Raw genomic sequence first — 26529 nt, 5'->3', positions numbered from 1 at the left:
TGATGACACATATCTGTCAGACTTCAAATATTGCATTTCATCCAAATATTTCTGGCATGAGCTTTTCTGCATTTTTAAAAAGTCTACTAAGTACCAAGTACCAAGATATTGGAGTGAAAACAGTTACTCTGCTCTTTTTCACCGAATCCCTCAGCTCTATATGTCACATGATACTGAGATGGTTGAGTCAGTGGCATTGGAAGACTGGATTATAATCCTAACACTGATATTCTGTGTGAGTTAGGTAAAATCACTTCATCTCTGTTTCTCCAGCTGCAAAATATGGATATTAATATCCTCTACCTCCATGAACAAATCTGACAACTCAAGATGACAATTGGCATGTAAATGATGAGTACTATCGCCATTCTTTGTTATGTTAATTCAACAGTAGGAAGGAAAGCAATTGCTATTTTGGGAATATTGGGAACGATTCCTACCCCAAATTTCTTATCCTTGTTAAAAATAATATCTCCTACAACACAGGGCCTAAAAAGCCAAGGGATTTAACAGTCCATTCAGTTTCAATCTCAACCTCAGTTCACGTATCTAAACTCTTGTCCTGAACAAATGGCACCTTTGAGCTATGACTGTGTTTATTGCTTACATGTTCATGTGTTTTCACAACAAGTCTTTGGTGTGGATGAGACAAATAGAGGTCCACTAGTTAAAGGATGATGCAGCATATGTTAGATCAGATCCAAAATAAAAAAAAAAAAAGTATTAAACTTTTGAAAATGTTTTTGTTCTTGCAAAACAGTTTTAAAAATATATTTGATAGTTGTCCCAATTTGTTTCAAAATTCTGAACTATTGTCCAGTTCTAGCATTGGTCTTTCATGCTTTAGAAAATGCTTGTGAAGGGATGAGCCATGTGGCCATTTCATGTTTAGTAACTTTTAGCAGGAAATGTAAGGAATTTGTCTGCAAGGCGCTGTTGTAATAGACATTAGTCAAAATTATGGCAGATAAAGCATCCACCTTAGGGTTTGCTTCCTTGGTTCCCTGGAAGAGCTAGCATCATGCTATGCAGAATTTAAACTATGCCTATGTGCAAATTGAGCCTGAGAGGAGAGGAAACATTAATGGTGTACTTAGAGAATAATAATAAAGTTTTAACCTCTAACATGAGGTACAGAGTTTCACATTCCCCTTAGTACAGTGTTAACTTCCCATGGGCTACGGGTATCAGCTGTGATCTCAATACTGGTGTACTATGGTCTCCTTAAAAGATCACAGGAAAATGAATATTTTTTTCATAGGGATGGGATTTTCATAAGTGCCTTAGGGGAGCTAGGCACTCAATTTCCATTTCAACTTCCAATGGATGAACACCTAAATCCATTAGGCTGCTGTATTTATTTATTTATTTAGTACAGACTGGTAAAAACATGCATCTGATGAAGTGGGTCTTTGCCCTCGAAAGCTTATGCTCCAAAATGTCTGTTAGTCTAGAAGGTGCCACAGGACTTCTTGCTGTTCTCGAAGATACAGACTAGCACATCTACCTTTCTGATACAGGTAAAAACATATGCATTTATAAATAAAAAGAAAATTAAATAGCAGAATTTACTGTTTTTAAATGTAATTCAGAATGAGTGTCAATTTGACAGGTGAGTGAACTATACAGCAAATAGATCTTGAAAGCTCTGGCAGTTTGTATTGCTCTGCATCTGAGCTGCTGGTCATTAGCTGCTTGTAGCTTCTCCAGTTTTCTGCTGAGAAGTTGCATGTGTCTGATAGGACAGGATGATATGATTGTGCGGGGTGCTCATAAGTGCTGAAAACACTGCTCTTCAGTTTTACAAAAAAGTTAAAATAACTCTGATTCTTCTTCCCCTTCCCCCACGAAAAATAAATGCTTGAAAATAATTATCAGGAAACGTTCTCCTTCTCAAATCCTACAGTAAAAAAAAAAAAAAAAAAAACAGCATAAAGTGAGTCAAAGCTTACCATGGCAACTGAAAGATCTGGGAAGGATAGAGCATAGCTTAATTAAAGGAGGATGTCTCTCTGCTACTGAAGCCAAGGTTAACAACTTCAAATGAATGCATCTGCACAAGAATGGAATCCTGATACCTATGCCTGCTTGGAAGTCAAAAGGATTACTGGCCATGAAATTGAAACAATTATGTAACACTTTTAGCTTTTCTCTTTCATTTACAGTGATTTAAAAGGAAATCTAAAAGTCTTGTGTTCTCTCTCTCTTTCCCAGGCTTCCAGCCCTCTTGCCCACTTTCTGATCTGTTGGAAAGAATATGAAACTTGTTGACATTAATTTGGATCCCCCCATTTGGAGGGTGGATATATCCATTTTAACAGAGAAAAATAAGAAAACATGATTAATGAGCCTACGGCACTTGCTTGGGGCCTTGGTTTGCTTTCAGCTGTTCCATGCATGCTGCTTCAGTGCAAGCGGTCTGTGGCTAAGGAATTAGGAGGCATTACCTGAAACATAGATAATAAAGACAAAATTGTTTTCAAATAAATATCAGAACACTGACAAGACTTAGTGTCTCAGAGTTTTTATTTTTGTAAACAATGTTACCTAACCAAGCCATGTATATGTTTTTTTTTGTTTGAATACTGCCTTTATCACCATAGTATCTTCACAAGTTTTTTTCATCTGCAGGGGGAGGTAAAGAGCTCCCACAGGGAATGTTTGGACTCTACTCTGCCCAGGCTATCAGGGGGCCCCTACCCACAGCAATTGAGTAAGACACAAAATTTTGGTGCTTTCCTTTTGAGAAGGAGCAATTAATATATATTGCTATGTATCTATGTTGGGGAAAGAGGTCAAAGAAATATACCTTATGCATGGAACAGAAGTTAGGGGTGTCTGTGGTGGCCTTTAATTTTTAGGATGACTGAAAATATCTTTCTATAACATTAAGGTGACCATCCATCCTGTTTTTACCGGGTCAGTCCCTAATTTAAGCTCTCTTGCTTTTTTTTAAGAAAACAGGCAAATTGTCCCATATTTTGCAGGGCTCTTTTTTCCTGGCTCCCTGTCTCTTGAGGTAGCAGCTTATCCTGCCAGAGAGCTCTGCTACTGGATGGCTGCCCAGTTCCCTAGAGCTCTGCATCTTGTGGCAGCAGCTCCTGCTGCAGGGGAGATCCTCTGTGGGGTAGCTGCCTCATTCCCCAGCACCCCATGGTGGTAGCCCCCACTGCCAATCAACTCCACAATGCGGAATCTCCCTCATTCCCTGGTGCCTTACACTTAGGGGAGGCAGCTCCTGCTTCCAGGGAGCCCCTCCGTGGGTGGCTGCATCATTCCCTGGCCTCCCGTGTCTCAACGAAACCGCTTCTGCTTCATTCCGTGTCCAAAGTTATCCTAACCAAGGTTAATGTATGTTTTCCTGGATCTACATATCAAAAATAAACTGGCTCACCCAAAAAGCAGGGAGAGCAAAGGGCAAGAAAGAAACCAACTTGCATTATAGCAAACATGTAGGAAAAGAAAGATCTGGTGCCTTCTTCACTGCCAGTCTCCATTGCTCCTTCTTTATTGCTGGAAAAATTTTAGTTCAAAGGACAGCCTTCAGGAAAGTCCACTTTGAAGGCTCATTGAACTATAAAAGAACTTAGAGGTTTCTTTCCCTAATTTCTTACACCTAGGAAGACAATGTAACAAACACATTTGAGACTCAAGAAGAGGGTTCTTCACCCATCTTGCTGGAAGATTTTGGGAAGACACCCCTTCTGAAACCAAACTTGCTAGATTAAGTTTTAGACCTTTAGCTGTATTTCACTCTTATTTGCTGATAACCATTTCTAACTTTGTGTTATACTTGAATTCACTTATATTACTCTCTCCTACTAATAAACGTAGTTTTGGTTTAATCTAAAACAATCTAATGCCATCTTTAATGAAGTAACAAACTGTTGAATATTGAGTCCCTAAATAGGTCACAAACATTGCTAACTGGAATGTCCAAGATAAGGCTCAGCAATGCAGAGCTTGTTTTTCATTTTGGAAAAGCACTTAAAAGTTAGGAAATGCCAGAATTAACTTTGCCTATGCTGAAGGCTTATAACTTGACCTAATTTTCGGGCATCTCTTCATGGAAACTTCAAAAGGTACATCCCTGAGGCAAAGTCAACCACCATGCCAAATTTCTAGTCCCTCTCCAAAGCATGGAAGTGGTAGAACATCTCAACAAGAATTTTTAGAATTGTTAGAATTTTTGTCGCATGGTCAAAATGTAATTTTTCTGAGGCTTATTCTTGGAAGTGGCTGAGCTTTTCAAAAACCACTCAGCCTGAGGCACCTGGCCTGGAAAACTTCTCCTGAAGTGGTTAAAATTGGGAAAAGGTATAAGCAACTGAAAACAGTCTTATAAGGGGTATTGTTGGGCCATCTTAACTATACCAGTCTCTGCCTAGGATAATATTTCACTAATATTTAGTTAGCATCTGTTGGTCTTTTCTTAAGTAAATCCTGAATGACTGCCTCAGATTTTTGCCCCCTATATTTGTTCATTACTCTTAATACATTCTCACCGCCATTCCAATAGCAACTCTAATAAAAAAATGTGTTATTTATAACTCCATCCTGCAACCTTCCATCACATGAACAGTTATCATCAATGGTTTCAGTCTGAAAACTCACAGGAATGCTAGTGGTGAGAATGGTCCTTTAGATAGTGGAATGAGAGAGGTAGTTCTGGCGCTTAATGGAGCTGGTCAATATCCTGGCTTCCAATGTTGAGAGTTACCACTGAACATTATAAATCAGATGTAACTGTAGGTTCCTCTACAAGGATTGGAATATTCTCATAATGAGTAAAGATCTTTATATCTAGCTCCCTGTGAAATGAGGGGTGATAATTAGTATATTTTATAGTGAATCCAATGAGAATTAGCTACACATGGGTAGAGAATAGGTTCTGATTGGTTTTCTTGTAGCACATTGGGCCAAACTTCTGCTGGAGTCAAAATAATTAAATACACAATAGTCTGCCATCTGTCAACTGTATTGTTTTGTTGCAATTTTATGAATAAAAGATTTGCTTTAAACAATAGAAAAAATTCCAGAGATTGGTTAAATATACTTCAATAAACTATGACCTATGTTTGTGTAGGTGGTCTCAGTTTGTCACAGTACTAAAATACATAATAATAGTCAGCTAAATTCCCCATCGACTGTTAATTCATACTACTTATTTACCTATTAGGATTCCCAGCTGTGCATGAACAAAACAACAGGCACTACACAGAAAATGCTCGTTTATGAAACTTATGAAATGTTTTGTAATGACAGACACCATTACCTTAACACTTTTTTGCACCAAAGAGGTAATGAGAGGTGGGGAAAAAAGAGGTGTATTTTCATTTGAATTTTAAAAAGTGTCACTTTCTTTTCTGAAAGTAGAACTATCATAAGTAAAATCCTGGTCCCATTGAAGTAAATGGCAAATCTCCCAACAGTTTCAGTGGAGCTAGGATTTTAACATATGCAGACTCATGCATTTGAGTCTGCAGTGCTTTCATTTTAAAAATGAATGCAATTAAAATTTTAGTGAAGTAAACAAGTTAAATCAAAAAATATACTAAAAAGAGGAAAGAATAAAGCCCATATTCACAAATTACCTAGGGATCCCTTTGTACCACTCAGCCAGCATAAAAAGCATATCTACATGACACTGAAAAATTCCCCGCTGGCCTAGGCTAAGGGTTGTTTAACGGCAATATACTCTTTGGGCTTATGACACTGTGTGAGCTCTGAGATCCTCCAACCTCACAGGGTCCATTGCTCAGGCTCCAGCCAGAGCTTCAACATCTAACTGCAATTTAAACAGCTTCTTAGCTGGAGCCCTATGATTGTGAAACAGCTGACACAAGGCAGCAGCAGGTTTTAAACTGTCATGTACATCTACCCAAGAGGCATTAAACTGATCAGCAGACAATGCTTCTTTCAGGCAAGAACTTACTGCTCATGCACCTAAACTAGGACCTGCCTTTTTGAGCTGAAGATCAGGAAGGGGTATGATGGAACTTGAACATATCAGTCCTTCACTGGCTTTGAGGCCTTCAAGTTGACATGGTTCAAGGGTAGTTTAGTGAGATTCTGGAACCTGAAATTTGCCACTGAGCAATCCTGAAAGTCAGAGTACTGTTGGTCCCATAGTCAGTGGTCCAGCTTAGAAAATTTTTGACCTGGATCAAGTTATTTTTTTTTGTATTTGGCTTTAGAGAAGCCATGTTGACATGGTCCACAAAAGATGTCTAAAATGCCATTTTTTGTTATTGCTGCGGTCAACATAACACCAGTCCAGCAACCATCTAAGCCTGTTAAGTGCTTAAATTTTTGCTGTAAAAGTTCCCTGGGAGCCTACCTTTCTGCCTTGGATATGTCCACTGTAGACTTGCTGTAGAAGTCCAGGCTAACCCTAACCTTTATCTACATAAGCTGCAGTGCAATCCAGAAACTGGGAGAAAAGTGTAATGCCTATCTTGCCTGGAAGGTTCAATCTGGTACGTGTCCCCAACATCTCAGGTGGTAGCAGGAATTCCTTTGTAACTCAGTGATTAGAGCACTTACCTGGGAAAAAGGAGACATTTATAAATACTTCTTCAGCAATCCAAAAGAGTAATGATTCATTACATTCTTGAGACTAGATTATTTATATGTTCTCATTACTGTTGTAGATAAGCATTTCCAAGTGTTGGTAGGAGTTCCCAGCTCAAATCCTCTTGTCTCAAGCAGAAGGAAAAATTCAACTAACATTTGCATTTACAGATTTATGTCCAAATGTTATTTCATTTGTTATGAATATAGAAAAATTTAAATATTGTTCACAAACTTAATTTTGTACTAGCTCTGTAGTTTTGAAATATTTCAATGATTGGAAAAAATAATTTGAAAGTGACTTTCTGAGAGTATGAAATCAAAAATCTAGTATACAATTTTGGGAAAAATTCCCATTTTTTTAAAAAAACAGGTCTGATGAATAACAAGGAAAGGCTGATTAAAAGTCCAGCAGAATGTGAATGTGTTTGCAAACACACTTCATTTTGTTCAGTTCTAGTTCCACTGTATTACAGTAGTGAGTAGGATCCAGATCTTCAAAAGTGTATGTGTTTCTTTGGCCATTTGGACCTAGCTGACCATATTACAAATCCACCCTTACGACTTGAACTAACTGACATCCTCAATGGTCATCTCAGCTAAGGTCACAAACTGGACATACAAATGGAATTCCCATCTCAGCCTTAGCAACGGAGGGTTCTGTGGCACCTTATAGACTAACAGAAAAGACCAGCATCTGATGAAGTGAGTCTGTGCTCATGAAAGCTCATGCTCAAAACTTTTCTGTTAGTCTATAAGGTGCCACAGAACCCTTCGTTGCTGTTACAGATCTAGACTAACACAGCTACCCCTCCGATACTTGACATCTCAGCCTTGACATTGATCACCTGAGACTAGGCCATTCTGAGGGATTTTATACCATTGTTCTAAGCCAGAGGTTTTCAACCTTTTATGATATTCAGAACTCTGAAAAATTTTGAATGGAGGGGCAGACCCCTTTGAAAATCTTCTTTTCCCCTGCCTCCTGCCCACCCTGGGACTGTGGTCCATAGGTTGAAAATCACGGTTTTAAGCCCACTCATATGGTCCAATAAAACCAAAAAATCCTGAATCCGTTGGAATTCCTGTGAGGAAGTGGATGTAAGGTTTTGAGTGGGGGGCTGAGGAGCTGATGGGAACTGCAGAAGACAGTTAATTTTGTTTGGGTTATTTTAATGAGAAACAGCAGAAACATGAGACTGGTAAATAAATCACGGGTTCTCATCCCTCACTGGGCTCACCAAAAAGTGAAATTTCATAATTAATTCTATTCATTGCAATGGGAGCAGCTAGTGACCATGCTTTCTAATCTGTTCTGTGGTAAATATACTGCAAAAACATTGGGAAATCAATTTATTTCAATGTTCTAAAAACTTCAAATTCACTTTCTTTACACTGAAAACTGCCAGTGAAGCTTGTCAGTTATATTTGGAAATCACAGTGAATTTACTGAAACTGACTGAAATCACTGAAGAGATAACCCTATGAAGAGGAAAACTCATTATGACTAATTTCAAACCCACTTCATGGAAAATAATGTGGACTATCTTTTGAAGGCAATGAGAGCATTAAAGTGAACTAGATATTCCAAGTGTTGTGTCTTCTGCTCTGGTGAGTCTCACTTCTGAGAGCTTATTAACATCAGCAGCAAAGTCCTTTCTAATCTTCATGGAAAGTCAGATACCATAAAAAGGGAGACAGATAAGACAATTTGACAGGTGCTCATTAAGTCTGAATTCTTTGTTAGTTTTACCTTTCTCTTTTGGACACACCCCTTTACAATGCAGAATGTACCACTATTACCAAAAACTCCAAAGTCTGACAATTGCTCCGGTTTACTGAGGTGTCCAGAATGGTGATGTAATTTTGGATACTCCATATTCTGTCTCCTCACATCAGCTAACCAATCAATTATTCTCTGCTGTACATAGCCATCTGATACCTCTCTTGGCCCTTACTGTCCTCCTGGAATACTTTTTCAGGCCTTAAGAGCCACTCCTCTGGTGACTGGTTATCCTTTCAGTTATCCTTTCCCAAATGAACCCGGGAACATACCTCTCTGACATCAGCATTCAGCATAGTGAGGACGTTTATGTAGTTATCCTATTTTGGTACAAACAAGGTAATCTTCACACTTCTGAGTTTCTCTACCTGCTTTGGCAATACTCTTGAGTATAGTCATATGTTTTGTATGGAGTTCTTTATATCCTTCTCCAAAGTAAATATGCAAGTTGACACATAATACCGCACAGCACAAAATTGGCTATAAAGTGTCTTTTCCCCCTGACAGAGTACTTGGCATTTGCTTTCAGATGTTTTGTAAGAATGAGACATATGCTTTCTATGAAAGAGATGAGCTAATGCATGACTGATCACACTTCATATAGCCTTGTATTTTAAACTGTGGGTGAAATTTCAGAAGCAAAATAATTAAGAATAAAAAATGCCTTTCTGCAGTACTAAGTGATGAGGGTTAGGAACAGGCAACTCAAGAGGGAAGGGCAATAGTGTTGCAATGTGTGGGTGATTTTGTATCAGTTAAAGAAAACATATTACTCTGATGGAGTTGGAGTTCCTTTAACCATTATGTGCAATCTTATCCTGAGTCACTCTATGTTGTCAATTGCCATTGCAATCATCAAAAGTTATTGAAAGGAAGTAGTTTATGCAAGCAAAACAAATTTCTTTAAAATTCAGCTTGAGACAGAACACAATTTAGACTGAACAAATATAGTTTGAAAAAACTATAAGCCAGTGGAAACAGTCTTGTAACAGCACACTATTGGATAGCCTGCAGGGATCACTTAGGTCTGTCTATGATAAATCGGAGTGCCAAAGAAAGAGGATATCAATTCGTAGAAATAATCATACTGCAGCAATAAATCGAATAAAATATATATTGAAGTTATAAATAGGCAAATTTCTGCAATGAAGTCTAAGAAATTTGATGTAACGTGCCCATTATTTCGAATTTATTTCAAAATAGCATATGCATAGTGTAGATGCTCACCAAGGTATTTCAAAATGTTGGCAGTTGAAATATTTCAAGTTATTTTGAAATAACTTTGCTGTGTAGATATAACCATAGAGACCCATGGCAAAATTGTCTTTGCTTTTGATTGGAACAGGACAAGACCAAGTTTGAATTTAACAGTTCAGATGAAGGAGAGCGTGGAAGCACCATGTCTTTGAATCAAATTCATTAGCCTTCAGAGGCTGACTGGCACTGCTGCACCTGGCTCCTGGCTCCCTGCCAATTGCAGGAGCTGTGAAACTGACCAGCGCAGCAGCCCAGGTCAGTTTCTCAACTCCTACAAGTGGTGGGGAGCTGGAAAACTCACAGTGCTGTTGCACCTGGTTCCCAGCTCCCTGCCACTCCGGGAAGCTAGAAAACTGGCCAATGCAGCAGAACCCGGGGCTGGGGGCGGGGACACAGAATGCAAGGCTGAGAGAACTGTGGGATACGTTCCTACAATGCATTGATGCAACAGTCGATGTTCGGCCACTCTAATGCTGCAGCACTAACTCAACTTTGTGTGGACTTTGTGGGAAGTGAGGATACTCAAAATCGAATTTATAAAACCCAGAGTTATAAAATCAAATTTAATAAAATCATATTTATCTGGTAGTGTAGACATAGCCTCAAACTCTTCTCAATTACTCTCTCTCTAATTGAAAAAACTTCACTGAGCTCTGACGTCAACAGATTTGTCTGAGCAATATGTTCAGGATTCAGCCTTACAATTTCACCATATTTTATTTTTATCCCATGCCTCCCACATCAGAAAATCCATTCCCTCGCTCTTTGGTTATGTTGACTCATTTTTACCTGACTTTTGATCATCTCCTATTTAAAGGCTCGAAGCAGTAGGAAAAATTCATTACATTATCTACTCTGGCTTCTTTACTTAGTGAGCTCAGTCCTTGGTTGTTATGACAACTATACTTTTATGACTTTGTTAATAATTAAGCTCCTGGATTCTGCCAGGGGGAGGAACCTGGATCTACCCCATGGCTTGTCTGTATCTGGCCCACAAGGGTCAGGTCTCAGTTACTCTCCCCTGCCCCCACAGTGGGGGCCCCAGGCTGGAACTCCAACCCTGAAGCCCCTCCCACCAACATGTGACTGGACTACCAACACTGGCACCCCACTGCATGAGTAGGGGGAGCCCTGGGCCTCATGGGTGGGAACCAAGTAAGACAGGGACAGAACAGGCCCATTGGCTCTGCCTGGCCGGGGCAGGAATTGCTGCATGTGCTGCTGCTCCCCATCCTTCCATCTGGGGGAATATCAGTGCAGGGAAGTGATTCCTGGAGGCTTTCTCCTGGCTGCTCCCATTGGCCAATCATGGCCAACAGGAGCAGGGGGGGGCAGTGCCTGGAAGCAGCAGGAGATGCAGAGCCATGTGTGCCCTGGAGAACTGAGCAAGGTAAGTGCTCCCCATTTCCCGGAAGCACCCCTCCCAACCAGACCTCTGAACCCCCTTCTTGCCCAGCCCCCCACCCCACCCAATTCCTCTCCTGCCCAGCCCCCCACCCTAGGCCCCTCCTGCACCCTCTCTCCCATGCAGATGCCCAACCCTAACCCACTCCTGCCCCTACCATCTGTCCAGACCACCCATCCCTATCCTGGGACCCCAGCCTGCGCTTGCATCCTCCCTCCTGCTCAGCTCACCAACCTCAACCTATTCCCTGGCAGTCCCCTCCTGCACATTGAACCCTGAACCATTCATTTTTGGTCATGCCCTGAACCCCCAGAAGAGTTCATGTGGCCTGGAGGAAACCTTAAACCTCTCTCATCCCCCTTGCCACCTTATGTCCCACCTGTGAGACTCTAGTGTGAGGGGACTGAAGTGTCTGAGTCAGGTGCCACGTCAGTGAGGGAGGATTTTTTTCACTTTTATTTTGCTTCTGACTTTTATGTGCCCCTCCCCACAGCTGACTTTTCTGTGGGTCAATGGCCCCAACCCAAAAAAGTTTCCCCATCTAAGCTGTGAAAAGAACTATCTATCATTTCCAGTCTTCATAACAGTCTAGCACATCTTCTTCGCTGTGGACCATATCCACCATCCCTCCGAGATTCTTTGTGCTGTCTGTGAGGTCAGTACGTGTTGAAGGTGCTGTGTCCTCACCATCCAACATTTGATGAGGTACAGAATCCTCAGTACCTAATCCCTTTTTGAAAGTGAGATTTAGGCACTGAAGTCATTTAGTTGCAACAGTGAAAGAATGCTTCTTCCCCCAAAAAAATAGGGAGAAGGGTTCTTTTGAAGATGGGGATTACTTTCAAAAGAGCCATGTCTACACTGCTTTTCTTGTTTCAAAAGAAGCGCTTTCGAAAGAAGGATATTCAAATGAGGTGCCAGATAAGTAAATGTGTGCCTCACTTGCATTTTTGATTTCCCTTATTTGCATGCCTCTTTCGAAAGAGGAATGCTAGTGTAGATGTAGCCCAAGTGTGCAAAGGCAAACGGTTGAAGAGGCCAGGAAAAAATTCTGCAGATCTTACACTCTACAAAAGCACATGAGCATAAAAGGAAATAAAAGAGCCTTGTCTCCATAATGGGGTGGAGAGCAAAACAGAATGCAAAAAAATTTTCCACTGACTGGTTATCACTGTATATTTACAGACCTTTCACCTGTTTTTCCCACAGGCTGCTCTTTGCTTTACCTTTACTGGAAAGTAAAAGACAAAATGCTACAGGATATCAGTGTTGGGAAAAGATGCCACCTACCAGGACCTGTAGGCTTCACACAGCCTCTTACGGATGAATTTGCATCATAATGTGCATCAGAATCTTCTGGGTCATGAGATATACACTGAACGAAATTACATACACAGCATGCCATGTATCTCTACTATCTGCATTGGCTTTTAACCATTTGACAGCTTAAAACAAGTCTAAAGTTTAGCAGAGTTTATCCTATAAATAGCTATCTGAACTCTTTAGTCACCATGCACATTATTCACAGATGGGTGCCAATTAGTGCGTGATTGGCTGATAGGTAGACACATAGACACGTAACCCAGACACATAGGAAATAGGATAATCAGGCCCACTGACAGGAATTTGTACTGCCCTAGGGCCCTGATTAGTGGACCCCCTTCCCCTTCCTCAGACAAAGCCACATTCCACCCCCAGCCAGGGAAACCCTGAGCACCATCACTCAGTCAGAAATCCCCCTGGTTGGTCATAACCCGAACCCCAATCTGCCCAGAGGTTCTCCTCCCACCCTCTGTCCCCTCCCTGCCACCCCATCAACCATGCATAGTTCTGCCCCCAGCGTGGTGCTGTGCCCAGCTCAGCTCCTACCTATCTCTTCCCTCGGTGGTCTTGAGCTTAGCTTGTCCCCTAGCTCACCTTGGACCACCCCACCTCCCGATGGTCCTGTGCCCTTCCCCCTCCCCCGCTTGGATCTCCACTACTTTGCATCTGACAAAGCAGGTCTTTACCCACGAAAGCTTATGCTCCAAAATAGCAGTTAGTCTCTAAGGTGCCACAGAACTTCTGGTTGTTTTTGTGGATACAGACTAACATGTCTACCCACCTCTTCTGATCATTGAGAGCGTGAATTAGCTTGTTCAGAAACTGGTGAGAAATCTAAGAGAATTGCTCAAAACTGGCTGTCAGTTATACAGCTGTCTTTAACTACTTGGTCATGGCCACTCAAGGGCTCCATCTACACTAGCAAGCTCTTTCAGAAAATTTGGCCCGTTTTCGAAAGAACATGTGGAGCATCTACACACAAAATATGCTCTTTTGACCTGAAATCAAAAGAATGTGGTTCTTATTCTGGAAGACTACTTCCACCTCCCAACCAGGAAGAGCAGTGTTTCTTTTCTAGAAAAACAGGGTGATGGAACACAAGTCAGATGGTTCCTCTTAGGGGGTAGGATGCTCAGTTTTAATGCTGTGGTCCCATGCTACTGCAGGACCAGTGGGGGCTCCTGGCCTGGTCCCTGTGCTGCTGCAGGACTGGTGGTGAAAATTTTTCTCATGTTCTTATGGAAAAAAGGTGCTGGAACTCTGTTCCAAGTGCATTCCACCAGAAAAACAGGCCTAGAAAGAGCAACTTCTTTCGAAAGCTTCTTTAAAAAAAAGTGTATGTAGATGCTCTGCGGGCCCTTTTTTTGAAAGAGCAGTCCTCATGGTGCTGATTTTTGGATCCCTGGCCTCTTCTTTTGAAAAGAGCGGGAACTGTGTGGGCACTGTCTGTCAAAAGAGCAGAATGATATATCAATCTTTTTTGAGTGTGGATGTGCTCTTTTGAAAGAAGTTTTTTTGGAAGAGATCTTCTAGAAGAACTTCTTTCAAAAGATAGCTGTAGTGTAGACATAGCCAGGCTGTTTAGATGCACATGTCAAACAATACATGAGTGAGAAAATAATCCAAATATTTGAAACTTTTTAAAAGGCTATAGCAACTTGAATTTTACAACCTTCTCCATTGGTCAAAATCACATACAAGCAAGGGGATAATATTGACTGGTATCTTGCCCATCATTATTAGACAGATTTAGAGGTTTCCCCTCTTCATCATCATCATCATAATTATTGTTATTATTATTATTATTATTATTATTATTAATCAGAGCATGCACATACAATGTTCGCCTGTTCTTTTCATTCATCCTTCTGTTATCTTATCCTTTCCTTCAGTACATGACTTCTTCAGCTGAAAGACATGATACATATTTAACATCCTTACAGTCTTTCACAGTACATGGTACCTGCTGCAATCTTTCCACGGACTTTTCCTTCATTGGTATGCACTGTGGTCATTCCTCCCTCTGCAGACTCGATCAATCATGACTTTAGAGAGATAATATTGCTGTCTTTTCTTTGTCTAGCACAAGGGCTATCAATAAATTGAAATCTAGACAAGCTTTATGTTTCATTCCATCCATCGAATTTTCCAAACGGGAAATCTGGGACTGCTTGATTTAAATGACTAATTATTAAATTGTTTGAAGTATTCCATATTTTTCATATTCAAGTTTGCTAGTATTTAAAGTGCTACATGATGGTTGTTTTGTTTTGTTAGAATACAGACTAACACGGCTACCTCTCTGTTACAAATCATTTTGTTAGTCTTCAAAGTGCAACATTACAGCAGCCTTGTTTTGTTATACTCAAGGTACAGTTATTAATAACAAAGGTTCTGAATTATGTGTCCTTGCTGTAAGGTAACTGCTGTGATCTATCAAAGATTGCAAACAGACTCTTCCAGTGTGTCTACACAGCAATGATGGGTGCATAACTGATTGGGAAACTGTTTTCAAAGAGTTATCAGTATTCACAATTCAGCCAGAAGGGCACATCAATTGGATTTCTGCAAGCCTCAGTTCTGGTTCTGGTTCTGGTTCTGTTCAATATCTTCCTCAATAATTTAGATAATGGCATAGATGGTACACTTAAAGTTTGTGGATGATATCAAGCTGGGAGGGGTTGCAAGTGCTTTAAAGGATATGGTCATAGCCCACAATGATCTGGATGAACTGGAGAAATGGTCACAAGTAGTAAATAGGATGAAATTCAATAAGGACAAATGTGAAGTACACCACTTAGGTAGGAAGAGTCATATACAAAATGGAAAATGACTGCCTACGAAGGAGAAATGTGGAAAGGGTCTTCAGGACCTAGTGCCTTCAAGCTAAATATGACTCAAAAGCGTGTAATCCTCCTATTCTCCCTGGCAACACTGACTTATGTGCCTGGGGCTCAATGTTATTGATATTAAAGGATATTCTTAGTATACCAGTGGTGGTGATGGGTACAAAAGAATCTTTATCCACCTCTCTGCTGCAAAATTGGTGGTGCCTCCATATAGCTGGTCCCGATACACACTCATTTATGTGACTGAAAAAACTGCAGGAATAAACCCATTTTAACAGTAACACGATTAAGCCTCAACCTAACTATTTGGTACAATATTGGATGCCACATTTCAGGAGAGATGTGTACAAATTGGAGAAAAATCAGAGAAGAGCAATAAACTGATTAAAGGTCTAGAAACTATTACTTATGAAGGAAGATTTAAAGAATTGGGTTTGTTTAGTCAAGAGCAAAGGGAGCATATTAATCAATTTTCAGAAGGCATTTGACAATATAGATCAAAAAGGGACTTGGATGGTGTTGGAGTCATATGGAATGGATAGCAGACTGATACAGTTGTTGAAGGATATCAATGACAATGCAGAGGCAGTGGTGAGAATGTGCGGAGACCTCAGAAGTTTGTGTGGAACGAGTAGAGGTAAGAGACAAGGAGATCCGATATCACCGAGTATCTTCACCATACATCTAGAGTGAACAATGGACTAGATCAAGGAAGAGGTACAAGGGATATCTGTGCATGGTATAAGAATTAACAACTTGAGGTTTGTGGATGATATAATTGTATTTGAGGAAGATGAGGAGAAGCTAGTGAAAATGTTGCAGGTGCTAAATGAGGAAGGGAAGTGGTATGGACTGATTATGAGCATGGATGAAACAAAAACAATGGTTTTTGGAGATAAGGAAATAGGAAGGAAGATCAGTGTAGATGGGATCAAACTAGAGAACATAGAGAAGTTCATGCATCTGGGGAGCAATATAGTGAATGATCCCAACTGTAAGAAAGAAATAGCAACTAGAATAGTGAAAGCAAAAGTGAGTTTGAAGATGATGGATAAGATCTGGAAAAGCAGTGAGCTTAGGAACAAAACTGAGCATCTTAAAAACATACATATTCAGCAGCATGTTGTACGGATGTGACACATGGGTGATAATGAAAGATTAGAAGACAAGAATATTAGCATTCGAAAAAAGTTGTTATAGAAAGATCCTGAGAATAGCATGGATGCAGAAGGTCATCAACGAGAAATTATACAGGAAGATAAAGGCAAAAGTGAACCTACTGTAGAAGGTTGTACTATGCAAGGTACAGCTGTTTGGGCATATCTGCAGAATGAACAATCCACGAAAAATCATGACCCTGGTATCTGGCATAATGGATGGTTCAAACAGGAGATGCAGACCCTATAGAGAATGGATAGACGATACAGTTGATCGGTGCAGAACTAGTCTAAAGAAACTAAACCACTCTACACTGGACGGGGACTGATGGAAATAAATAGTGAAAGAGACATCAGACACCAACGGGGGATGAGTCCATGGTTGATGATGATGATGATGATGATGATGAGAGGGAACACAGAAGTTTTCAAGTACATCAAAGGTTGTTAAAGAAGGAGAGAGAAAAAAATATTCTTCTTAACCTCTGAGTATAGAACAAGAAGCAAAGGGTTAAATTGCCACAAGATGATTTAGTTTACAAATTAGGAAAAACTTCAAAACTGTCAGTGTGGTTAAGCACTAGATTAACTGCCTTCATTATGAATTCTCTATCATTGGAGATTTTTAAGAGCAGGGTAAATAAAAACCTATCAGGGCAGTCTAGAGATAATCCTTAAACCTGTCTAGAGTGTGGAGGGATATAACCAGAAGATCTCTTGCAGTCCCTTCATGTCGTATGATTCTGTGAATATTACTTTCAGTGGTGCTTTTTGGTGTTCAAAGATTACTGATGTGAGGTAAAGGGGCTGAAGGAGCAGGCTCTAGGTTCTCTACATCTCACACTCTCTGCATTCCTTGCATTTCCCATCCATTCTGTAAAGGAAGTTAAATTCTTTGTTTAATTGTATTTTCTAGGTTAGGGAATAAAAGTAAGGCTACAAACTACCCACAGTCTGTAGAATGCCTGCTTCTAGTGTCTATGGAAAGGTTCACAGAATGATCAAGGAAGAAAAAAAAAAAGATCTTTACGCATTAAATTAAAAATGGCGTTATTATTTGTTCAGAATCTTCTCACGTAAAGAGACTGGAAAGCCAGAAGGGACCCTTCTTATCATCTGGTTTGACCTTCTGCTTAACACAGGCCATAGAAATTCCCCAAAATAACTCCTAGAGCAGATCTTTTTGAAAAAACACTCATTCGTGATTTAAAAAGTCTCAGTGATGAAGACTCTGCCATGAAGGTCAGTAAATTTTTCTAATGGTTACTTACCCAGACAGTTAAAAATGTAAGCCTTATTTTCAGTCTCCCTTTATCTAGGAATTCAACATTGCCTGGGGGGGAGCGTTCTATACGTGCTCAATGCCATGGCTGCCTTGTGCTTTTCTTCATTCCTCACCCTGCTTTCTGGTCCTCCTCTCTGACTCTATGCCATTCCTTTTTTCCCTTTGCATTTTCTTTCCTTAAACAACTCCTAATTCACATTTCAGGTACTTCAATTCCACCCTCTTCTCCATTCCATCTACCAAACAAATCATGATTGGAAAAGTTCATGACTTAATGCTGATAATGTATCAATTCTTAGTCTTTAATTAACATCTACTGCCCATTAATTGGGAGGAATTCTTACCTCTTCGCCATTTGATGTTATACTGCCAGCAGCATTAGGAAGACAACAGTGCACCAGTAGTGCTGCAGATTTCCTTTGCAACTGTCAGGGACACAACCTTCTAAACATAGTGTAGAATCCATCTGAATAAGCCCTCAATGTTCTAAAAATACACCCAGTGGGTGAAATATTTGACATGTGTGATGTCAATTGCTTTCTATTTGCTGGCTCTCTACTGCTGCAAATGGAGAAAATGGAGAGTATTTACAAGTGAGGAATGTATTGGAAAGAAGCAAGTGAAGGACGAAGGATCCAGGTTTTCATAAGAACAAGAGGCTCTTCAAAATAAATACTGTTTCATTAGCTCTGTCCATGTTTCACTGAACATGCATAAAGCCAGGGCCACTGATGGGCAGGCACAGGGGGCAGTTGCCCCAGAGACTGGTGATTCAAAAGGACCCAAGGGTCCCTGCTTCTAATGTCACTACTGCCAAAAAGGCAGTAAATGGAGCACTAGGCCTTTTAAATTACCACTGGAGCACTGGTGACGGTGGGCTGCTCCCACCCCGCATCCTTCCCTTTCTGCCTAAGGCCATGGCAAGAACGTGAAGCCAGGCCTTCCCCCACTTTGCCCTTGGGCCTGGTAAAGCGGTCATCAATCTCCTACAGAAAACATAGATGTCACTCTGACAGTGGCAGTGTCTATGGCTTTCCAGAGTTTTTGCCTGATATTCTGGCAAACTGTGTAAAGAGAGGGGCAAATCACGTCCTCACTCTGTTTTTCATCTTCCCAGCTGCCAAAAGAAGATAATGATTGTGATGTCCTCTGTAAAGTAGTGTGAGATCTATGGAAGAAAGTCCTGTACAGGAGCTCAGTATTAGCACTACGAGAGGTAATATTATATGATCTTACTCATGTGATGAGCTTCACTGAGCTGTTTTATATGCATTTTCCTTCGGCAGTTCATTATATTGAATGTTAAAATCTTCCATATTCCCCACCTGGCTGGCTGGTTGCTTATGGACCAAGACCTAGATCTGTTCTGCACCTTCCTAGTCAATTTCAGTTGAAAGTGTTCTCCAACTCTGCAAGGAAAATTCTGATCACTGAGGCAGAAAATAAAGTTAGTAAACTACAAGATAAGCTAGGATTGGTGAACAAAATATTCCATTCAACAGCAAGGGTGAAAAAAAAGCAAAGTATCACAATAATATGCAACAGTAGAGTGCAGATTTCTAAAGCTTCATTTTAAGAATCTTGTCTCACCAAGTAAGCCAAGTAAGAAAACCTAGTAAGAAACAGGCAGAATGAGACACTGACAGAGAGGAATTAGGCAAAGTAAGAAAAGAGCTCAATTAAAAGAACAAGCTGGACAATACCAGCCATGAATAGCTTCTGTTTGTTCTAGCAGACCATAAAGCAAGCATACAAACACACTTTGAAAAGGAAATTAGAGGATAGAATTTCAAATTCACTTGAACATTCTGAGCATTTGAAATGTTCATGGGACATGCAGATATTTCAGCTTGTTTTGTTTCAAATGGGGACAAAATGTTAAAATATCAGAGCTTGTCACAAAAGGAACAGTTCTGCAAAACCTCTAGTCCAGTGGTTCCCAACCTTTTCACTAGTGAGGACCCCCAATTACCCCCACTAACCGTTCACAGATCCCATCAAAGTCACTTCTAGCCACAATGTACACTTCCTTAAATGAAAAAGGAAACCACAACATCAATTTTTGGACAGCAATTAATAACATTTTTGGAAGAGATTTCATTTAAAGATAATTGTAACATTACAATTTATTTAAAGCTTATTTTAATTTTTATTTATCTTTTATTTTTTTTTGTCAACCCCCTGCCATAACCTCACAGACCCCTGGTTGGGAGGGACTGCTCTATTCAGAAATGTAAAAGCATTTTTTAATTATATTAACCTGTGTTGCCCAAGTTGGAACGTGGAGAAAGGAGTTAAAATTTGAGTGCTTCCTGCCCTCTTCTGATCTGAGATCCCAAGATGGCCTGTTTCTCAGGAAGCACCATGTTCCTATAACTCCCACAATGCACTGTGGCAAGTCAGCCAGAGAAACGTATCGCAAGAAATGTAATTCAGCCTGAGAGCCCTGCCCAGAGATGCGGATGCAGTCATGTTAATACACAGCCATCCAGCTGGATACAGGTTAATGTTGATCAGAATCAGAAAGAAAATAATTGTGTTTTGGTTCCACTAACTGAAATGTCCTTCATTTAGGATAATCTGAAACTAAATAATGTTTGGTTTTCATTTTCATATTTGAAAATATTAAAAACCAGCACAGTTCCATTTTCCCATGACAAATGTTGATTTTGCAGGAATTCATTTTCCTTCAAATGTTTTGATAGAAAATTTCCAGCATGTACTAATGCCTTGGGAAGCGGCTTTAGCTAATTTGGAAAATAAATCAATCAATAAATAATTCTTCTACCAAAATAAGGGTGGGTTGTGTCGAGACCTTTGCGGGGTCCACAGCCTGAGGGTTCAGGTGTGTCTTTTCTCTACTTGTCTAAGCAATGCCTTGCCACCAGTGCTAGAAAGGTCATGTGGTTTATTTACTCTACATGATATCAGAAGGAGTATGTAGATAGGTACACTGGGAAAAGGAGACTGCTAGATTGTGACTAACACTTTTGTTACACCAATTTGTAGTGGCCGTCTTGTTCACTGGGGATAGAGAGAGATCCCCAATGTTATTTCATATAGGCCATCAAGCAACCATTTATGACTAAAATTTTGACATCTCAAGGGCTGGATATGAACAAGTTTTGGCATTAAATTGCAGCCATTTATCACAGACAAAATCCAGTTACACACAGGGAAACAGAGCAACATTCTGACTTTTACTATATTTTGTAGTGCATAACAGGTAAACACTGTTTTGAAGGTTGTATCAAAAGTACTGAAAAAAATACAGACATGCTAAAGCTACTTCTTAGCTTTAAAAATTCTAGAACTGAAAAGTCAAATGCCTTGATTTACAAACAAAATCAAACTACTACACCCTTGTTTAAAACACTTCTGATTTCAGCAGGCTTCAGTGATCAGAATCTTTTTGTAATGCAGAATGAAAGGAGAGTTTTTAATGAATCCTAGTCTGAGGTGTACTGAATGTTCAAATTCTTATTGCTGTATAGTGGTTAAGAAATGTCTTCATGTCAACACTCTCTGAAAATCATACCTTACAAATCAGAGTTCCAATCACTTTCCCTGAGCAGGATTTGAGGATACACAGAGACGAAGACTGCCACTGCGTTTCTCCTTTGTGGATAATTTAATTTACCACTTTGTGGATTCTCTTTTCTGAGGCACTTAGTTCAGGAGTTCTCTCAATCAGCCCTGAAACCAAGTCTTACTGATGATGTGGTCCCATCTCATTCAGAGAACAGAAAAACATCTTATATCCATTCATTGTCTGCTTTTATTTGTGAAGATGATTTATCAGAGAGGGCATCCTGCTCGCTTTACTCATTCAAGTGGTGTTACATAAATCAACCAATATACCTGCAAGAGAAAAGTAACTTTTGGCTCTAGGCTTTTCAGACCTAACAAAACAATTACAGTATTTCCCCAAGCAATTGCTGTTTGTGCTATAGTTGTGTGGATGTTTGAAAATTGAACAAATGATCAGTTACAAACACCGAACATGAAAATATAAGTGTATAAATAAGAATACATACAATATGTTGAAACACTGCATAGTGCAGTTCTGATCACAGCTGGGATGAGAAGAAGCTCATGCTTCTTTTTGATCGTCACGATCACAGTAAACCCAGTACTCATGCCACTAACTAAATGGAGCTCTGTAACTTAGAGCTTCACTGCATAAGACTTTGCAGTTTAATGGTATAAACTGGCCACATTCTAGTTGTCAGGGAAACGCAACAGATCTCATAGGCAGTGTTTCCCATAAACTGAGTGCTTGGGCAGCCATCCTGGAAAAATTCGAATATTGTTTAGTCGCACGCGCTCAGCTGGTAGCATGAGTTTCTATTGGTGGTGCACATCTATGCATGCCTCAATGAACATAACAAAATTTATTCTACATACAGATCTGACAAACAGAGGAAACATTAATCACAGATCAATCATATCAATTTGAATTCATCTGGAAGCAAGTGCCAAAAGTGGATCATGGGCGTTGTGTGCACCTTTCATTCTGCAAGTCTTACGCATCTTGAGTAACTGACTGTCAGTCTGGTTTTCCTTGGGTTCACCCAAAATGCTGATTTGTCAAAGCAAAATGGTTCATGTGCATCTTCAAAAAGTTTGGAAACTGTCAAGATACCTTTCCCTTCATGTTCATTTTTAAATGATTTTTTTTTTACTTTTTGTGTTTAAATATAAATTGATTTATACTAAAAATGTCAACAAGAATAGGTCAAATTTGAAATGAGATTCCAGCTGTCAGTGTATAGCCCTCTTAATTTTCATACGTATAGACTTCTATTTATCCTGTCCATTTAGAATGTAAGCTTCTAGGGGTGAGGATGATTTTTCTGTATGTTTGCATAATGCCTAGCACATGGTCAAGTAACTGGTTCTCTCTCTCATGATATTGTCTCATTGATTCCTTTTTCTGCCCCATTGGTCTGTATACATCTGTTGTCTCTTGTCTTAGTTTCAGAATGTAAACAGTTTAAGACAGTTGTATTTTAATTGTGTGTTTGTCTTGGTCCTGGTCTATGACTAGGAAGTCCTGGGTGCTATGCTAACTCAAACAATGCAAAAATTAGAAAATTGGTCAGGGAATCTAATTTCTACAGCTGCCTCATTTCTAGAGGCACAGGTCATAGAATAATTTAATCATAGAATACCAGAACTAGAAGGAACCTTGAAAGGTCACAAGTACAGTCCCCTGCCCTCACGGCAGGAACAACCACCATCTAGACCACGTCTGACAGTTGTTTGGCTAATCTGCTCTTAAAAATCTCCAATGATGGAGATGCCACCAGCTCCCTAGGGAATTTATTCCAATGATAGACAACTAGAAAGTATTTTTTCCCCTCTACTGTCCTAAACCTCCCTTGCTGCAGTTTAAGCCCATTGCTTCTAGTCCTACTATTAAAGGAGAACAAATTTTCTCCTTTCTCCTTGTAACAACCTACTAGGTACCTTAAGTCTGTTATTATGTCCCTTCTCAGTCTTCTCTTTTCCAGGCTGAGCAAACTTAATTCTTTCAATCTTCCCTCATAGGTCATGTTTTCGAGACTTTTAATCTCTTTTGATGCTTTTCTCTGGACCTTATCCAATTTGTTCACATCTTTCCTGAAATGCGGCATTCAGAACTGGACACAGTACTCCAGCTGAGGCCTAATCATTGCAGAGTGGAATAATTACTTCTTGTGTCTAACTTACAACCCTCTTGTTAATACATCCCAGAATGATGTTTGGTGGTTTGTTTTTTTTTTGCAAACAGTGTCACACTGACAACTCATATTTAGCCTGTGGTCCACTATGACCCCCAGATCCTTTTCAGCAGTGCTCATCCCTAAACAGTGGGTTTTCATTTTGTGTATGTGAAACTGATTTTTCCTTCCTAAATGAAGTACTTTGAACTTGTCCATATTGAATTCCATCCTATTTACCTCAGACCATTTCTCCAGTTTGTCCAGGACATTTTGAATTACAATCCTATCCTTCAAATCACTTGCAATCCCTCCCAGCTTGGCATCACCTGCATACTGTATAAATGTATTCTCTGTGCCATTGTCTAAACAGCTGATGAAGATATTGAACAGAATCAGTCCCATAACTGATCCCTGCAGAAGCCACTTATTATATCCTTCCAGTATGACTGTGATCCATCGATAACTATCCTCTGGGAATGGTTATCCAAACAGTTATGTACCAACCTTACCATAGCCTAATCTAGGTTATATTTTCCCATTTTACATTTCTCTATCTTACTTATAAAAAGAGACGGTATTAAATGCTTCACTAAAGTCAAGGTATACCACAAATACCACTTCCCCCTTATCCACCAGGCTTGTTATCCCATCAGAGAAAGCTATGAGGTTGGCGTGACATGATTTGTTCTTTAGAAATCTATGCTGTTACTTATCACTTATCACTTTATCTTCCATGTGCTTGTAAATGAATTGCTTAATTATTTATTCCATTATCTTTCCTGGCACACAAGTTAAGCTGACTGTTCTGTAGTTTCCTGGGTTGTCCTTATTTCCCTTTTCCTGGCTACTGCATTTACCCTTTTCCAGTATTCCAGAACCTCTCCTGTCTTCCATGACTTTTCAAAGATGATAACTAACGGCACACCCACCTCCTCAATTTGCTCCTGGAAGATGCTCTAGGATGTATTTCATCAGGCTTTGGTGACTTGAAGAGATCTATTTTCTCTATTTAATTTTAACTTTTTCTTTTCCTATTTTAAGTTCTGAACATACCTCATTTTCTCCACCATTCATGATGTCATGCATCCAATCACCACTAAGCTTCTTGTTGGAAACCGACACTAATAAATCATTAAGTACCTCTGCCTTTTCCACATTTTCTTCCCTCTGTTGTTTTTCCCTCTATATTGAGTAAGGGACCTACACTGTCCTTGGTCGCCCTCTTACTTCTAATATATTTGTAGAATATTTTCTTTTTACCTTATGTGCCTCTGGCTAGCTTGAGCTTGTTTTGTGCCTTTGCCTTCCTAATTTTGCCTCTACATATTTTCCTTTTTGGTTTATTTTTATCCTTTGTAATTTGACCTAGTTTCCACTTTTTGTAAGACTCCTCTTTGGTTTTTTAGATTATTCAAGATCTCCTGGTTAAGCCATGGTGGTCTCATGCCACACTTCCTTCCTATCTTTTCTATGCAGTGGAATAGTTTGCTGTTGTGCCCTAAATACCATCTCTTTGAAAAACTGCCACCTGTCTTCAATTGTTTAGATTCATTTCCCATGGGACCGTACTTACTATCGTGGAGGGCAATGCTGTTAAGCAATGTGTGTACACTTGGGAAACTGAGGCAAGACACAAATTTTAAATTTTTCTTGATTTTTTGCCCCCGAGACACCTAACCACACCCTTAGAGATGCTGGTAGAGTGTCTCACTGGATTTTACCCTGCAACCCAGCGCGGTGTACACAGTGGTCACTCACAATAGGGTTTACAGGGTTGTGGTAGGATCCGCAGAAAAATGGTGCTGAACAGTGTCTGTCCTGAAAGAACGAATGAGTCCCTTTAAAGGTGCAACCACAAGAGGAATTTATTAAGGGGAGAGGAATTACACACGAGGATAAACCTAAATTGACAGACTATAGGTTTTCCCTTTCCTTTACTAGTTTTTTAGCGCAGAGTTTGTTTATTTATGACACCAGCCCTTGAATTATGTAAAGCCGCAATGAGCAGCACCCTTAAAATGTCCCACTACTTACAGCGAATCCCAGGAATCCCATGACGTCTTCACTGAGTGCTGTAAGGGGAAAGTAGTTAAGGCAGAATATTACACAATCCTTTTTTATAGAGGTGCCAGTTAACGGCAAAGAATAAGAAGTAACCTGCTGCAGGGAGTTATTCCCTCACAGGCAGGGGGGAGAGCCACGAGGCTCTCAACCCTAATTCCGGAATCACCTCTTACGATGATCCAGGCGCTCAACCTCCCTCTCGAACGGGGGGAGCAGATGGAATGGGACCACCTCCTACGACAGTTCCCAAGGTTTGGGGTCGCCTCTTACGACGATTCCTGAGGTTTGGGGTCACCTCTTACGATGACTCCCCAGATTGGACTGCCAGTTAACAGCTAGCCCAAGGTAAGAAACACCTTTCACGGTAGTTTCCAAATACAATATCCGTCCCTATTACGGGCCAGTCAAATTAATCCTTGCCTTTTATTGGCAAAGTAAATTATGCTTTTAGAATACTCTGAGGGTTGAAGATATCTCGGGCTGGCTATAAATAGCACCCCCTGTTCTTTACATGGGCTAGTAGAAACAAAGGGTTACACAGTTTGAATTGTTTTAGCAGAACTGGGGCAGTCCCAGCCTACCACCTATAATGCGTTGCTGCCATTGGTTAGCACATCCAGCAGCAACCAAAGATGCAACAACACGTGTAAAATACACACATTAACCAAGTCATTACAAGTACATTTAATTGTTACCTCTCCTTCCTTAGCTTTGTTTCCAGGCACTGGGCCTGCAATCACTTCTTTCAGGAGCTAGGAAAGTATGGCTGCACAGGTGCGTTTTTACAGCGCCGCACTAGGCCTGACAGGAAAGAGGATTGAAGAAAAGAACCAGGAGGAAAAGAACCAACTTGGGATACAAAAACCTCCTGTAACAAATTTGCAAATAAGCAAGCAAATTTGTAGTGATTTCAGAATGGCCTTAGTTCTCCCCACCGGCCACGGCAATGGTCGAGGAGGAGAAGGGCAGGACCGCTGCTTCAGTTTGTCCCTGTCACAGGGCGCGTGCTCGTTAGGCAGCGTCACCTGCCGGAACAAACCATCCGGGAAAAACCGGAGCCTCCAAAATGGCTGCAATCAGGAGCTCTTCTTTGTCCCTCGATGACTATGGGCGCAAAGTCCAAGT

This window comes from Carettochelys insculpta, chromosome 3 (assembly GCF_033958435.1).
Source record: "Carettochelys insculpta isolate YL-2023 chromosome 3, ASM3395843v1, whole genome shotgun sequence".
NCBI classification, from domain to species: Eukaryota; Metazoa; Chordata; order Testudines; family Carettochelyidae; genus Carettochelys; species Carettochelys insculpta.
This window is presented reverse-complemented; position numbering follows the sequence as displayed.